The sequence below is a fragment of the Littorina saxatilis genome, linkage group LG9 (genome assembly GCF_037325665.1).
Source record: "Littorina saxatilis isolate snail1 linkage group LG9, US_GU_Lsax_2.0, whole genome shotgun sequence".
Lineage (NCBI taxonomy): Eukaryota > Metazoa > Mollusca > Gastropoda > Littorinimorpha > Littorinidae > Littorina > Littorina saxatilis.
Window position 1 is genome coordinate 33963032 of NC_090253.1, and position 18745 is coordinate 33981776.

Here is an 18745-nt window from a genome sequence, read left to right on the forward strand (position 1 = left end):
GCCATATTTTCGAGCTGTGCATAGTTATACAGTATATATTATGGGGAAAAAAACACGTTTGAACACAAATTCGCCAAGAATTTTTGATCATTTGCTCCGGAACTGCAACATCGATTTTGCCCGGCATAACAAAAAAATCTGGCTCAACTCAATATGCGGAAACAGTCTGGTAGTGTCATATTTTTTAAATGGATCTGGAAGAATTGCTCATAGTTTAAATAGCACTCACGCCCTGTTCTTTTTTTCGTCACACCCAAAACCGTTATTTGTTTTAGGCGACGCAGCATTAAAACGAGCTTTATAAGTAAGTCTCCCATCACGGACTATGGTTGAATAGCCTGAAACAATGCAACCAGCGCACGGGCGGATAGTCACTGCGTTTTTGTGGCGCTCTCAAGGAAAACCCTACTTTGAAAACCGCAAGGAGCTGTTCAGATCTTGCAAAGGGCTGGAGCAGAGACTGGTGAGGACCTAACATTTTTCTGTCATTCCTCAATCCTGTGGTGCTGGTCCTGTATTTTATATTCCTTCCCGTGACATTTTAACCGGTCGGCACGATGTCAGCCGTTCGCTATTGCACGATTAGGCCTATGTGGTGTCGTCTGCTGTATCAAAAGTGCAGTAACCAGAAGTTGGATAGCGCGTAATCTTCGAATAAATCAATCCCGTGTATGTCTTGTATATATATATAATGTTATATGTTGTGCGCGCGCGCGCGCGCGTGTGTGTGTGTGTGTGTGTGTGTGTGTGTTATTTGGCTTGCTTGTTACAGAGGTAGAAAAAGCGCGGCTAAACCTTAAGAACAGTGAACGTATTCCTCCATTGGAAATTCCCTCATTAGACGAATAACAAACAGGGCTCTCAGTCTCAGGTCGATTTTAATGCACAGTCGGTACTCCCGGGCACATTTGGATTCATTTGACAGACAAAAGCGTCTCTGAAACAACCTTTCCTCCAAAAGTGGCAGCAGCTATACGCAATTTTAAGGCAAAGTAGCCCAGTTATTTTGAAAAATGCACTTCAGAAAGAAACACTTTGTTGCGAAAAACGGCAATATCAGCTTATAAGTTATAACCGCAGTAGATATTTCTGAGTGAACTATCAAGTAATTCAGTGGAAGGTGTTCAACACTTGATTGTTTGTGTGAAACACATAGGAGCACCAGGAGGCCTTGTATTTCAGAAAGTGTGTTACGTCACGTCATTTTCACTTTTCTGAATAATGTCAAATCTTCTCAAAGACGTTTTGGGGTGCGTATCGCTAGCGCTACGTGTCATTTGTGCTACGTGTCATTTGTCCTACGTGTCATTTGTGCTATGTGCCGCTATCGCTACGTTGATTAGTGCTACAAATAATTTGTCGATGAGTCGCTATCATTCGTTCATTATCACTACGTGTCGATAGCACCACATCTTTTAGCGCTACGTGTCATTATCGCTACGTGTCAATACCACTACTTACTGACGACTCTCTCTTTCTCCTTTTTTCTCTCGCTCTCACTCCTGGTTTGTGTACATGTATATGTATGTCGGTGTATGTGTGTGCGTGTGTGTGTCTGTTTCAGTGTGTGTGTGTGTGTGTGAGTGTGTGTGACTCTCTATCTCTCTTCCTCACTCGCTCGCTCACTCACTCTGTCTCTCTCTGCCTCTCTCTCTCTCTCTCTCTCTCTCTCTCTCTCTCTCTCTGGCCTTAATATAATAAACCATTCTGAACTTTCTGAGTTCTCTCTCTCTCTCTCTCTCTCTCTCTCTCTCTCTCTCTCTCTCTCTCTCTCTCTCTCTCTCTCTCTCTCTCTCTCTCTCTCTCTCTTATGTTATGTTCGTTTGTATGTATGTTTTTGTTTGATTGTTTAGTCTGTTAATCGTTTGTTTGTTCGGTTGTTTGCTTTTTATTACTTCTTTGATTCATATTCTAACATTTTTTAAACGTATTGTCATTAGATTAAACCCTCCCATGGGCGAGGGCTGGATGTAAAAAAAACACCTGTTTGCTTATGCCATTACCCTCGTTAATAAAGAATTTGTCTTTGTCTTGTCTTGTCTTGTCTTGTCTTGTCTTGTCTTGTCTTGTCTCTCTCTCTCTCTCTCTCTCTCTCTCTCTCTCTCTCTCTCTCTCTCTCTCTCTCTCTCTCTCTCTCTCTCTCTCTCTCTCTCTCTCTCTCTGAAGGAATATTTTGTTGTTCCTTTCACTTTGCCAGAGATTTGTAATTTTCGGAAGAAAGTCTCTGCATGATTTTCAGTTGTTTCTTTCGGATTTTGATCTTTTTAGAAAAAAAGGGCTTTGCTTTTGACAAATTGTAAGACAGTGTTATTGCATATATTTTTACTAGAATGTTGACACAAGGTATAACCGAGGATATTGAAACCTTTTCTTCTCTCCCAAATTCTTGTATGAAATGAGAGGGGGAGAGAGAGAGGGGGGGGGGGGGGGGGGGCCTGACAGACAGACAGAGAAAGCGGAAGAGAGAGACAGTTAACAGAGAGAGAGAGAGAGGGATGGAGGGTGCTTTTTATTTTATGGTTGGTTGGTTTTAGTTCTTAATGCACTGTTTTTGACAATAGTTTTCATTCGGTAAAAGGCAAATTCAATTACCGCTCTCTCTCTCTCTCTCTCTCTCTCTCTCTCTCTCTCTCTCTCTCTCTCTCTCATTACACACACACACACGCACACGCACACGCACGAACGCATACGTACCCACGGTATCGTACACACAAACTCACACACAGAAAAACATCCGTGTATGTATATACGGTATCATGCGAGAGAGAGAGAGAGAGGTAGAGAGGTGGGAGGGGGAAAGAGCGAGCGAGAAAGAAAGAGCGAGAGAAGACAGAAAGACAGATGGAGAGAGAGAGGGGGAGGAGAGCGGGAGAGACAAGGAGAGAGCGATTTTAAAGAGGTACAGAGAAAGAGCGATTGAGAGGTGCAGAGAGAGAGAGAGAGAGAGAGAGAGAGAGAGAGAGAGAGAGAGAGAGAGAGAGAGAGAGAGAGACGCAGACGCAGACGCAGACGCAGATAATTTATTCAATAGGCCATAGCCCCTTATGAAGGATCGGAGTGTGAACAAATGATTAACGTTGCACATAATTTAACTCATCAGGTGCAAAAAAGGTACAACATAACAATCGCACAACACTACGGATTAAAACATACATTACACTTTCTTTAACTAAGAGGTTAAAACATCTCTTAATTTAAAGGCTTTATACAAATACAAGGATACATTTCTAACAACAGTTTCTTGAGGGGAAGCTAGGAGCAAGCTGAGTCTAAAAGTGCTTGGGTTTTTATTGAGAGAGAGAGAGAGAGAGAGAGAGAGATCAAATCAAATCAAATCAAATTTTATTTTACGAGGGTTGTGGAAGAGAGAGAGAGAGAGAGAGAGAGAGGGGGGGGAGAGAGAGAGAGAGAGGGGGGGGAGAGGGAGAGAGAGAGAGAGAGCTCAGAATGGTTTATTATACTAAGGCCACAGACTCATATACAAACCACGGGGGATGGGGGAAGAACAAAATCAAAAAAACAAACCACACACCAACAACAGCCATGAAATAAATACGTGGTGAAAAAAGAGAGAGAGCGACAGAGAGAGAGAGAGAGAGAGACACACACACACACACACACACACACACACACACACACACACACACACACACACACAGATCCGACAGACAGCCATGCAGACAATATTTTTACACACTCACACGCAAACACAAAGGGAAGTGTCTGCCGTTTGAACATGTAGTATAGTGCTATCGACACGTAGCGCTATCGACACGTAGCGCTACAGTACATTGGTTTTTCAAAAATAGTGATATCGACACGTAGTTCTATTGAGACGTAGTGATAATGGCACGTGTGAATTGTGGCAATAGCACTACGTGCCGATAGCACTACTGTTTTTGGCAATTTGTGTCGATAGCACTACAGAAAATAGCGCAAACGATACGTAGCACAAATGACACGTAGCGCTAGCGGGACGCACCGGACGTTTTGTAAGCCACAATCGAATCAAATACATATCAGAGGAAAGTGCACTCATCGGGCTTTTTAGTTGCAAGTACCTCTGATGAGATAGCTCATAAACACTAAGTGTTGGAGTTCATTTTCGAAGCGCACCCCATAATTTTGTAAGTCAAAGTTATGTCATGAAAGCCCTTTGAGAGGCACTTTGACAGATAAGGGTGGAGTGTAATGGACATAACATGCACGTTAATACATAGAAAAATGCCTGCTCTAAGCGTAGGTGCAAAAGTTATAACGATACCTGTGAAGAAATGTATAATATGCGCGAGACGATAACTTTGTGATGACTCTGTCTCATTCAGACAAATAACGCCTTTAATTGCGTATTAATTCTTACATTTCAGGCACTGCTTGTTTTCATAAGAGTTGCATTTGAACCTCCAAAATGCCCGTCAATATAAAGTAAGAAGATAGAATGTATCTGTGATTGACAATGTGCACCATATTTATTGAACATTCGCTGAAAAAATCGGGTGCATACCGTATTTGGCGGTTTTACGTTTCACTAAAGGAAAAACTAAATTTAGTGTGTTATACAAAACTCTCTGCTTCTACATAGAATAAAGAAGTACCATGTATGCCATGTAGTTACTGAATGTAGGTTGAGCTTGCGGAATATTGTTTATTGCACCTGCAACGATGACGTCACACGTGACGTAAAAGCTACAGGTAAGCGAGGTGTAAAGTATAGAATGAGCACTGTCAACATGGCTCTCAGCCTGATTTTAATGCACAGTCGGTACTTCCAAGCAAATTTGGTATCATTTGAAAGATAAATGCCTATAGAATCTCACCCAACCATTCTGGGAACCCAAAAGTGGCAGCAGCTATACGCTTTTTTGAGGCAAAGTAGCCAAAATATTGTGAAAAGTATACTGCAGAAAAAACATTTTGTTGCGAAAAAATGTCATATTAGCTTAACCGCACAAGTGAGTATATCAGAGTGAGTTATTAGGTACCTTGAAGGTGTAACACGGCAAGTAAAAAGCTTGTTTGACTGTAGCACATAAGAGTGTCATCAGGCCTTGCATTTCGGAAGTTGTAATACGTCATGCCGTTTTTACTTTTTTGGAAAATGTCAATTCTCCCTGAGGACGTTTCATTAGACCCAATCTGATTAAATACCAGTCAGAGGAAAATGTAATCATCGGGCTTCTTGTGGCAAGTAACTTTTTGGAGATACCTCTTAAACACAAAATTAGTGAGTTAATTATATAAGTACACCCCCTAATTTTGAAAGTCAAAATTCTGCCCGGAAAGTTAGTCTTTTGCTCTCATTCTGACGTGTTGGAATACAATTTGATGGACTTTATATGTATGTTATAACATAAACAAATGCCTGGTCGACTAGTAGGTGCAATATTTAAAAAGATACACGTAAAAACATTATTGTGGGAGACAGTTTGTTAGTTATTAGCTTTTTTTCAGACAAATTACGCCTTTGATTGTGCATCTTTACATTTTCAGCTTGTGCTGATTTTTATCTGAATTGCATTTTATCTTCCTAATTTCTCCTCAATTCAAAGTTAGATGATCAAACGTATCCGCGATAGGCAATGTGTGTCATATTTCTTAAATTTTCACCAAGAAAATCGGTTGTGAACGTTTTTTTGTCAGTTTACTTTTTACCAAAGAAAACATGCCTTTTATGTGTAAAACAAAACACTCTGGTGAATTTCATGTGCACGGGACAAAGCAGTACAATTAGTTTATGTAAACTTGTTGGATTGCAACTACTAATTTCGCACCCAAATTAAAGCATTAATTCCCGTGTAATTTCATTAAAATAGCGTGTGGTGCTCGCGCAACTCATGCAGACGAAACCCGTGTAACCTGCTCATTCTAGACTCCACACGTTGCGTACCTGTAACCTTGACGTCACGTATTACGTCATCGCTGTTGTTGCGATTATGTTACAATAACATCCTGCAAGCTTTATCTACATTCAGTAACTAAACTTGGCCAACAAATAATTGCAACAAATTTCGCACCCAAATTAAAGCATTAATTCCCGTGTAATGTTTATTAAAACTTGATTTGTCAGTTAAGGCCGTTCACTTGACTATCAGGTTCACTTTTTGGATTAAATATATCTTTTACAGGGATCACGTCTGATATCCCCGCAGATGCCAGGCCACACGAAATCGTTCCAGATTTTCTTCTTGGTCTTGGTGACTCCTTAGTGTCCTGACATCGGTGTATCGTGGGCAAGTCGTAATACTTCGTTGCGGAATTTGTTCGGAACCACTACTTGCCTGGTTTCCTTGCCGTTCTGGAGAAAAGTACGGTACAAAATTCCCTTCCTCCAGTTGTAGGTGGCAGTCGAGATTGCTTTGTGCCCGCTGCTTGTACACTTGGTCCCATTGTCAGCTAGCTTCCGTGCTTTTTCCAGGGTTGGGTCCTCCTTTTGAGCTTGTCCCAACTCCGCTGGAGTAACGTTACCAAGTAAGGAACCGGATGTCTTCAGTGGTTTGTCAGTTTTTTCTACCCAAGCTCTGGTTCTCACGACTGCGCATATCTCTCGAATCGCGTAAACTGGAACAGGTGTCAGGACCCCATCCTCAGACTTACGATAGTTCCCTACAAGAACTTGTTCTACCGGTTGCTTCATAACGGCCACTTCGGTCTTTCCTTCAAAAAATGGTGTGTTCAAGTGTACCGTTCCAATTGGTAGTGATAACTTGACAGGCGACGAGGCCATCACTATCTCAATGGTCTTTCCTGACAAACATCGCTCGGGTATGAGACTGGACTGGACGATGGTGATCAACGCTCCAGTGTCGCGCAATGCCGTTGTTTGCTTTCCTTCCACCTCTACTTGGCACTCCGGCGAGAACGGTATCGCCGTACACGATGAACAGAGTTTGCCATGACTGCGCATCGGCCTGCCCTATGTTTCCAGCTACTGCGGCGGCTGACTTGTGTTCGATCCTCCCTCTCGGGCAGTGTCTCGCCACGTGACCTTTCTGGTTACATTAGCAGGTTATGTCGGGGTTCCTTCCCCTGTTGTGTTGAGGTTGCCGCTGCGCTCCCTCGACCTTCTTTTTCTCTTCTTCTTCTCCCTTCTTCACGCTTTGCTGGGGTTTGTTCCCGAACCTATTCTTGGGTCTTTCATGATCAGATACAGTGGCTTGCTTTGCTGATTCATAGGTCAGAGCAAATTTCACAGCATTGTCTATCGTCTCCGGTTCTCTTTCTCTGACGAAGCGCGCTTGGTCGAACGGTATTCCACCGAGAAACCTCTCTTGCAGTATCATGTCACGTAGATCTTCGTATGACGGTGCTCTTCCTTCCTGCAAGTTCCTGCCATCTGGATAACCAAATGTCTAGCTTGGTAGCGTATTCTTGTGTTGACTCTCCTTGTTGTCTTCTGGCGTCTCGGAATTTCTTCCGATATTCTTCCGCTGTCAGTTGGAATCGGAACAACAGTGATCGTCGTAGAATTCCATAGTCTGCGGCGTCAGAGTCGCTCAACAAGGAGTACACCTCCCTCGCCTTCCCTTTTAGTAAGGTACCCAGACGTGGAGCCCATTGGTTTTCTGGCCATTCTTGAATTTTAGCCGAATTTTAGATCATCTTTGTCTTCGAGAAAGGGTAGTTTTATCTTCATCTTGTCTTGATTACAATGTGATGAACCAGAACTAGACGGGTTGGCAGCATTGTCGTTAGTGTTGCCAACGTTCATGTGACGAATTCGTTCGAGTTCAAGCTCATATTCCATCCTTCTATTCTCTGCTTCCATCACTGCTTGATGTCTTCTTTCCTCAACTTCTGCTTGACGCCTTCTTTCGTCGGCCTCAACTTCTGCTTGACGCCTTCTTTCCTCGGCCTCGACTTCTGCTTGATGTCTTCTTTCCTCGGCCTCGAGTCGTCTTCCCCCCAAGTAACCTTCCCACATGGATCCCATGTGGGCCCCAAGTGGGATCCCACATCGTGACGTTGTGGGAAGTCCCACATGGGCGCGGTGTGGGATTTGATTACAGCTTCCAGTGGGAAGTAAATGGGACACGAGTGGGAAACGACTGGAAAACGGGTGGGGCACGAGTGGGATACGAGTGGGATTCACGGGTGGAAAACGAGTGGGATTCAGGTAGGAAGCGAGTGGGATTCAGGTGGGAAGCAAGTGGGATTCAGGTGGGAAACAAGTGGGGTTTAAATCGGAAACGTGTGGGACTTCTTCTTAATTCTTCTTCTTCTGACTTCCGTAGAGGACTGGGTTCTTGCGAACGTCTCAAGAGTCCTGCGAATTTAAAAATCATCAATGTATAAAGAAAAGAAAAAACAAGAACAACTGATACACACATATACATATTCAAGCACACACACACACACACACTAGTTTTTAATCACTCAAATCAACTTGACGCTGGATTACGAGCGCGCGCGCAGCCACGTGGGAAAGCCGGCCGTGTTGATGCGTTCATCAACCTTCGAGTTTGACAGTAATCCCACCGATCGTCTTCGCTTTGTTGAATATGAAGCCGCCATTATATTACTCGGTGTTCTTCAGATGTAATCTTTGATCCATGCACATGCAATACTCGCGCGCACGGAACGTATTCACAGTCTATTCGCCGGCAATTGTAGCAAATTTCAAACACTCTCAATCGGCAGGCCTAACGCGGAACTGATCAGGGCAGAATAATAGTCCCGCAGTGAAAACAAAAATCCTTGAAAATATTTAGTCATCACGTGAGTAAATAAACCATTCTAGAGACAACAGTTGTTATTAACAGAACTGCAATAATTACACACATATAAAATACTTCGGTGTATTTTGAATGATAGTATTCTTCAACGTTTGCTACAATTCAAACCAGTCTGGTGTAAACAGCGTGTGCTGTGACGTCACCGATCTCGATGGAGCAACTTGCAGACTCGCGCAGTGTGACTCGCGCTCGCAGCGTCGGAACATTTTCCTCGCACACTGTGTGGGAAGGAAGAGGGAATTCCCACTTTTATCCCATTTCTGTCGAAGTGCAAGCTTGTTTCTCAGAGACTAAGGGACGGCCCAGGTCTATACCACTTTCTTCCCATAGCTTTGACTGTGGGAGTTCTGTGGGATGGGAGTGGGCCCACTCTCCCATCCTCTTCCCACTTATTCACCACTGGGAACCCAGTGGGAATTCACTATGCGTGTTACTTGGGCCTCTGCTTCAGCATAACGACTCTTTCTTCCTTGACGTAACTGACGAGGTCTGCGCCAGACAACTCCAAAGCTTCTCCTTTTGTCTTAAACTTTTGGAAAAGGCCGTCGGTTTCCATCGCTCTTGTTTTCGATGGAGTTTTAGACATTTGCAGCTAAGAATTTGACCTCTTCGTTTTGACGTCACAACAATGCGTCACAAAAGAACAAATAACGTCTGACGATAATTGGATTACGTCATGCTAATGACCAGGGCCTAGCATTGTAAGCCGTTCGGCTTACTTTACGCCGAAATAACATCTCCAATACGCGGAACTCGATTTGGTGTACGCCGAAATGCAAAAACCTGTTATTCTCAAACGGTAAACCCAAACAGTCCCAGCTTTTGTTTTGTGCGCCGTTCGGTTCAATTTTCAATCGGTTTGACAGTTTGCTTGAGCATCACTTCCTCTGGCATCGCGCGAGCATGCTTTGTGCCGGTGTTTTGTGGCTCTAGACTTGAAATAATGTCTCGAAGCGACATTGTTGAACGTGGTCAGCCATTCAGTGACAAAGAATCCAGGTATTCCTGGAAGTGGGAATGGCACTTTTAGGCCAAATAACACAAGATTCATTGTCAGTTTTCTTGTTTTCTGTCTGTGTTTTGCTTGTTGGTGAAGGCATAATTTAGTTGCTCAATCTTCTTGGGGGGGGGGTCATTTTAGATAAAAAAAAAATATCTCAAAGAAATCTTCAAATTTTCTATTTTCAGAGTTTTTTTCTATTTCACCACTATTTATATTTATATTTCTAATTTTTTTTCCCCCACCAGGGGCTTTGCCCCCTGGGGGCCTCCTGCGGCCCCCAGATCCCCGCCTTTGTAAGCTGAACTCACTTTTTCCAATGCTAGGCCCTGAATGACGTTCTCTTCTGGAATAAAAGAAAGAATGTCTGCTCCCTACAACATTTTTTTTTCTCTCGAAAGAATAAATACACAACGAAATCGCTGTGCCTATCCGTTTTAATGCGAATACAATTATTCACGGACTATCGATATACAGCAAAAGTTGCAAAGAAGAAGTTTGTGTATCTGGTAATGACACCCTCTTGTTAACACTAGCTCTACTTTGAACTCTAATGATCCTAATTCATTCTTGTAATGTAATTAGAATTGCGCTAACTCTGTCATTGCCTTGGATCGAATCCAGGAACTAAACTAATCGAACTTACCGACAAGTTCTTTTTGTTACCTTTACTTTGACTCGCCTAATAAGATCAACTGTACGTGGACTTATTTAACTGCCACCCAGATACAATCCACCCTGGATGATACACCTGTGTCTCAGGGATTTACTTTGTGCATGACTCTAAATATTTCTGAGAAATACACTCTAGTACAACTCGCGGTCACCCCCCGCGGGTTAGGGGGAAGAATTTACCCGATGCTCCCCAGCTTGTGTAAGAGGCGACTAACGGATTCTGTTTCTCCTTTTACCCTTGTTAAGTGTTTCTTGTATAGAATATAGTCAATGTTTGTAAAGATTTTAGTCAAGCAGTATGTAAGAAATGTTAAGTCCTTTGTACTGGAAACTTGCATTCTCCCAGTAAGGTAATATATTGTACTACGGTGCAAGCCCATGGAGCAAATTTTTGATTAGTGCTTTTGTGAACAAGAAACAATTAACAAGTGGCTCTATCCCATCTCCCCCCCTTTCCCCGTCGCGATATAACCTTCGTGGTTGAAAACGACGTTAAACACCAAATAAAGAAAGAAAGAACTCGCGGTCCGTTCCTTTCTGGCGGATGAGTTTACTAGATCCGTCTGCTAATACTCTCTTGCGAGTATTCTTCTAACCCTCTCCATTGTCGCAACTACTTCTGCGAACAGAAACGTTAGGCAAAAATCTGACTTAATGATCCTGTGTGACAAACCCGTTTAATCACTGATCTATTAAGCGCGACTCTACTGTCTATCTAATGTTCGGTCCGTGGAACAATAGAATTTTACCTTATCCTCAAGGGTGACTAGTTGGTCAACAAGTTATTTAGCCTCTTTACTAAACATTAACTTACTATCTCTCTCTTTTCTAATATCGACACAGATCCTAGTGTCTCCGGATTCGCTATAGTAACCAAGTGCTATAGGATTCCAATACTAGCTTTAACACACTTATGGCAATCCGAATGGTGCAAAAGTCCCTTTTAGCTCTTGATGTCTAAATAACACATTATTTAGCTAAATAACGCGTTATTTAGCTAAACAATGCTTTATTTAGCTATATCATGCATTATTTAGCTAAATAATGCATTGTTTAAATTAAACAATGCATTATTTACAGATACAGAAAAAAGAGAGCCCAGAGCACTAAATAATGCATTGTTTAGCATAAATAAGAGATTGTGTTTGTAAATAACTCATTATTTATAAATAATTACGCGTTTTCTCTAAACAATATATTATATGTAAATAAAGTGTTATTTAAATAAATAAAATATTATTTAGATAAATAAAATATTATTTATCTAAATAAAATATTATTTAGATAAATAAAATATTATATGTAAATAAAATATTATTTATCTAAATAAAATATTATTTATCTAAATAAAATATTATTTAGATAAATAATTTATTATTTAGATAAATAATTTATTATTTAGATAAATAATTTATTATTTACTGTTTTTGCCTTGAAATAGTATTATTACACTAAATAATGCTTTATATAGCTATATAATAGGTTTCCGCTATATAATTCATGATTTGGTAAATAATACATTATATACCGTAAATAAAATATTATATACCGTAAACAATTCATTGTTTAGCGCATCGCGAAGCCGTTTTTTCTCTTGTTGTTTTTTTCCACGTGTTTCCGTGGATCCACGAGAGCTCTGTTGATTCTCAAACTGACCAATCAGACAACTAGCATCTGTACACTAATTAAAGTCCCATTGTTGAGTGTGACGAAAACTCGTGGTGACGATTTTAAAACATGTTGGGTCACGCATGGTCCAATCTTACATGGTCCAATCTTACATGGTCCAACCTTACATGGTCCAACCTTACATGGTCCAATCTTACATGGTCCAATCTTACATGGTCCAACCTTACATGGTTCAACCTTACATGGTCCAATCTTACATGGTCCAATCTTGCATGGTCCAATCTTACATGGTCCAACCTTGCATGGTCCAACCTTGCATGGTCCAATCTTACATGGTCCAATCTTACATGGTCCAACCTTACATGGTCCAACCTTACATGGTCCAACCTTACATGGTCCAACCTTACATGGTCCAATCTTACATGGTCCAATCTTGCATGGTCCAATCTTACATGGTCCAACCTTGCATGGTCCAACCTTGCATGGTCCAATCTTACATGGTCCAACCTTACATGGTCCAATCTTACATGGTCCAACCTTACATGGTCCAACCTTACATGGTCCAATCTTACATGGTCCAACCTTACATGGTCCAATCTTACATGGTCCAATCTTACATGGTCCAATCTTGCATGGTCCAATCTTACATGGTCCAACCTTGCATGGTCCAACCTTGCATGGTCCAATCTTACATGGTCCAATCTTGCATGGTCCAATCTTACATGGTCCAATCTTACATGGTCCAATCTTGCATGGTCCAATCTTACATGGTCCAACCTTGCATGGTCCAACCTTGCATGGTCCAATCTTACATGGTCCAATCTTGCATGGTCCAATCTTACATGGTCCAACCTTGCATGGTCCAACCTTGCATGGTCCAATCTTACATGGTCCAACCTTACATGGTCCAACCTTACATGGTCCAATCTTACATGGTCCAACCTTACATGGTCCAACCTTACATGGTCCAATCTTACATGGTCCAATCTTGCATGGTCCAATCTTACATGGTCCAACCTTGCATGGTCCAACCTTACATGGTCCAACCTTACATGGTCCAACCTTACATGGTCCAATCTTACATGGTCCAACCTTACATGGTCCAACCTTACATGGTCCAATCTTACATGGTCCAACCTTACATGGTCCAACCTTACATGGTTCAACCTTACATGGTCCAATCTTACATGGTCCAATCTTGCATGGTCCAATCTTACATGGTCCAACCTTGCATGGTCCAACCTTGCATGGTCCAATCTTACATGGTCCAACCTTACATGGTCCAACCTTGCATGGTCCAACCTTACATGGTCCAATCTTACATGGTCCATATATATTATTGGACCATGTAAGATTGGACCATGCAAGGTTGGACCATGTAAGGTTGGACCATGTAAGATTGGACCATGTAAGGTTGGACCATGTAAGGTTGGACCATGTAAGGTTGGACCATGTAAGATTGGACCATGCAAGGTTGGACCATGTAAGGTTGAACCATGTAAGGTTGGACCATGTAAGATTGGACCATGTAAGATTGGACCATGTAAGGTTGGACCATGTAAGATTGGACCATGTAAGATTGGACCATGTAAGGTTGGACCATGTAAGGTTGGACCATGTAAGGTTGGACCATGCAAGGTTGGACCATGTAAGATTGGACCATGCAAGGTTGGACCATGTAAGGTTGGACCATGTAAGATTGGACCATGTAAGGTTGGACCATGTAAGGTTGGACCATGTAAGGTTGGACCATGTAAGATTGGACCATGCAAGGTTGGACCATGCAAGGTTGGACCATGTAAGATTGGACGTTGGACCATGTAAGGTTGGACCATGTAAGATTGGACCATGTAAGGTTGGACCATGTAAGGTTGGACCATGTAAGGTTGGACCATGTAAGATTGGACCATGCAAGGTTGGACCATGCAAGGTTGGACCATGTAAGATTGGACCATGCAAGATTGGACCATGTAAGATTGGACCATGTAAGGTTGAACCATGTAAGGTTGGACCATGTAAGATTGGACCATGTAAGATTGGACCATGTAAGGTTGGACCATGTAAGGTTGGACCATGTAAGATTGGACCATGTAAGGTTGGACCATGCAAGATTGGACCATGCAAGATTGGACCATGTAAGATTGGACCATGTAAGGTTGGACCATGTAAGGTTGGACCATGTAAGATTGGACCATGTAAGGTTGGACCATGTAAGGTTGGACCATGTAAGGTTGGACCATGTAAGATTGGACCATGTAAGATTGGACCATGCGTGACCCAACATGTTTTAAAATCGTCACCACGAGTTTTCGTCTCACTCAACAATGGGACTTTAATTAGTGTACAGATGCTAGTTGTCTGATTGGTCAGTTTGAGAATCAACAGAGCTCTCGTGGATCCACGGAAACACGTGGAAAAAAACAACAAGAGAAAAAACGGCTTCGCGATGCGCTAAACAATGAATTGTTTACGGTATATAATATTTTATTTACGGTATATAATGTATTATTTACCAAATCATGAATTATATAGCAGAAACCTATTATATAGCTATATAAAGCATTATTTAGTGTAATAATACTATTTCAAGGCAAAAACAGTAAATAATAAATTATTTATCTAAATAATAAATTATTTATCTAAATAATAAATTATTTATCTAAATAATAAATTATTTATCTAAATAATATTTTATTTAGATAAATAATATTTTATTTAGATAAATAATATTTTATTTACATATAATATTTTATTTATCTAAATAATATTTTATTTAGATAAATAATATTTTATTTATCTAAATAATATTTTATTTATTTAAATAACACTTTATTTACATATAATATATTGTTTAGAGAAAACGCGTAATTATTTATAAATAATGAGTTATTTACAAACACAATCTCTTATTTATGCTAAACAATGCATTATTTAGTGCTCTGGGCTCTCTTTTTTCTGTATCTGTAAATAATGCATTGTTTAATTTAAACAATGCATTATTTAGCTAAATAATGCATGATATAGCCAAATAAAGCATTGTTTAGCTAAATAACGCGTTATTTAGCTAAATAATGTGTTATTTAGACATCAAGAGCTAAAAGGGACTTTTGCACCATTCGGATTGCCATACACACTCAATCAACTAAGATTGAGCAAAAATAGACTATGTTATATATGAAGTCTTATATCGCGCGCGTATCTCCGGACTCAGACTCAAGGCGCAGGGATTTATTTATGCCGTGTGAGATGGAATTTTTTACACAATACATCACACATTCACATCGACCAGCAGATCGCAGCCATTTCGGCGCATATCCTACTTTTCACGGCCTATTATTCCAAGTCACACAGGTATTTTGGTGGACATTTTTTATCTATGCCTATACAATTTTGCCAGGAAAGACCCTTTTGTCAATCGTGGGATCTTTAACGTGCACACCCCAATGTAGTGTACACAAAGGGACCTCGGTTTTTCGTCTCATCCGAAAGACTAGCACTTGAACCCACCACCTAGGTTAGGAAAGGGGGGAGAAAATTGCTAATGCCCTGACCCAGGGTCGAACTCGCAACCTCTCGCTTCCGAGCGCAAGTGCGTTACCACTCGGCCACCCAGTCCTGACTACCGTTCGGTCTATTCTTTTAAGGCAGGTAAAAACCCGAAATTACTGCCAAACAAATGTCAATGGAATTAACAGCATGTACTGGGAGTCGTTTGCATAGGATAATAAATATGCAAAGTTACTGATAACTTATGATTGACGTGGAAAGCTGATGTTACATGTTTTGGTAAAGTAGTCTACACGTCCGCCCATTTGTAAGAACGGCTCCCACCAACCTCCCGCGTGGCCCAAATGAATGATAATAATTCAAAGATGTACTGTAACAAACATCATCACAACCAGTGGTAACACGACTTAAAAAGTGGTATTGATTCGTAAATTATCCCGGACACGAGCCCCCATTGTCGCGTTTTATGGAGTGTTTTATAATTGAATGAGAAACAAGAGGCGAAGCCTTCAAGGCTCCCGTAAGAAATCAACAAACAGTAACACAAACTCATCCGTCACACACACACACACACACACACACACACACACACACACACACACACACACACACACACACACACACACACACACACTCACAGTTAAAACTAACGCATCATATCAACTCCATGTATAATTTTCAAAAGAAGGCAAACAGATCAAATGACTGTGTATTTGTTGTTGATGCAGTTGTCCTTGAATGAGATCTTGTGCAATCCTCACACACACACACACTTTTGCAAATCTACCATCAGCTTATCTGTCTTTTGCACTGCAGACACTAAGCAATAGGTACCTGCCATGTGGCCACTTTTTCCACTGCTGTCCTCAGTCCCATACTTTTCATCAAGACTTGTCACCATGCCGAGTGGATCTAAATTCGGAAGTCTTCATGTGGCTGAGGCATATCTGACATAGCGTTGATCTTGTAGGTTAACCTCCTTTCTGAAACAAATGGCAAAATGCGATTAGTTATGATGACTACAACCTACACAAATATAAACAGTGTTTTGAAACAGAATAGTCAGGTTATACAAGCCACTTTACCTATGCAGCATGGTAACCCTACAATATGCGAAACATGTCAACTGACTGCAGCAGCCTGGTTCTTAAAATAATTCTGACGGTCAACACAACCAATTAACACACTATTCACATTCCATTTTAAGGAGCAACAGAGGTACTCTCTGAGGGTCTTGTTTAAATGATAACGATCAACTCAGGAGGGAAAAAACAAGAGAGGAAAAAAGAAACCACATCAACCGCAGAAAAATACGGAATCACTGAGACACATGTACCATTATTTACAAACAAATGCCACAGCAAGCTTTCTTTGGACGACTGTCGTTGTCTCAAAACTCACATTCTACCTTCTGTCCGAAAGAATCTAATCTTATGTTGTACTACCTTGAAAGAAAATGCCAACAAAGACAAGAAAGCTGTTGCAAGGTAAGCTTACCAAACGTTACATAGCGAATAATGATAGTGCGTAAACAGCAAACAGTACAATCAAAGAGAGAATCGAGTCTGGAATGAAACGCGATACAGATCTAGCATTCAAAAACTGTCTTTCAAGTTCAAGGAAGTTGTTGCAAGGTAAGATATGGAACACGAAGAGGGTCAAATGCTCGAGCAAGTACTCGCGCATTTACTCGAGCACTTTCGAAACTGCTCGAGTAAATGCGCGAGTACTTCTGAAAATGCTCGCGCACTTTCGAAACTGCTCGAGGAAATGCGCGAGCACTTTTGAAAATGCTCGAGCAGTTTCAAACTGCTCGCGCACTTTCAGAACTGCTCGAGCACTTTCAAAGTACTCGCGCATTTAAATGCGCGAGTACTTTCTCGCGTATTTCCGAGAAGTAACGAGCGGGTAAAGCAAAAACTTGTCGCGGAACAGTCATCTTTTTGGCATGACCTCTTGAGACACCGTGCACATGAGCCGAGGCGAGCCAAAGCCAAAAAAGTTAACAATTTGAATTTAAAAGTACACTGATACTTACCGATCGACCATCCCAGTAGGTCTGTCCGCCAATTCCCTGATGCGATCGTTAATAATCCCAGCGACCGCCCTTCCCGCCTCCATGACGACTACAGATGCGTCGTTTCAGTAAATTTTCCGGGTCAAGTTTTCAATAAACCCAACCAATGACTTCGGTACAACTCGGGAATCTCCGATTCAAAAGTACTCGCGCATTTACTCGAGCAGTTTCGAAAGTGCTCGAGTAAATGCGCGAGTACTTGCTCGAGCATTTGACCCTCTTCGTGTTCCATAGTAAGACTTACTAAATTGTACAGACAAAACCATGACATTGCATGTTTTGAATCTGAGGAAAAAAATCGTGATCATTTTGACTTTGAGAACAGATTCATTCCGTTTCCTTATATCTGCATGTTCAAGTAAATGATGGACAGTTTTTTTCGGGCAGAGTAAACTTAACTTGAGACTCTACTGCAAGTCTTGAAATTCACATAAATCGAACCACGAACAATTAAAGACATCCAAACATTACAGGCACTTTAGATCAACTCATTTCACTAGAGGTGACTGCCTAGCACTGTGTTTGACATCCGTGTCTGCTGAAATAAAAAGAAATTAAAACAAAACGGATTAACAGTAGGTGACACGTTATCAGAGTGGGAGACACTAGATCTGTCTCTGTACTTACCGGGATACGGCTGCCAGATCGACACTGCGCTTTCGACAGCTCTTCCTCGCGTGGACATTGGAAAAACGCTGTGCAGATCAAATTGTAGGAAATCTCCCTTTGGTAGCTTCTTTATTTACTTTTCTGGAGCTTAGAAACCGAACAACATGAAATCGTCTTCCTCGAATCGGCGAATGCGGAAGTGAGAACTGGAGAAGTGAATCTATACCACAATCCTTCGCGCGACCCCTGACCTGGTCTTGACACCTGACCTGGTCTACATACCACACACGACAGAAACCAGTCAACTGCTTGTACCCCTTCAAAACCCCCCACCACCCGTTTTCTTTGGATACACGCTTTAACTACACACATGCCGACACAATGTTGATCATTGCTTCAATATTTTGAAGATGGTGCTTGAAAAATAACCAGGTGAAATGAGTATTTCGGTGTTTAGTCAAATGTTAAAGTTTCTACCACAGACGCACACACGCACAGACAGACAAAGTTACGATC

At 41.4% G+C, this 18745-nt stretch overlaps 1 protein-coding gene across 1 annotated transcript in view; it reads left to right on the plus strand.

Moving 5' to 3' along the window:
• The first annotated feature begins 380 nt into the window (after positions 1 to 380).
• The window catches only part of LOC138975901 (uncharacterized), a 213095-nt gene continuing 194730 nt past the window's right edge, over positions 381 to 18745 (plus strand). The window contains exon 1 of the mRNA XM_070348671.1: positions 381 to 463. The gene's annotated coding sequence lies outside the window, so the exon portion shown is untranslated. The remainder of the gene's footprint in view (positions 464 to 18745) is intronic.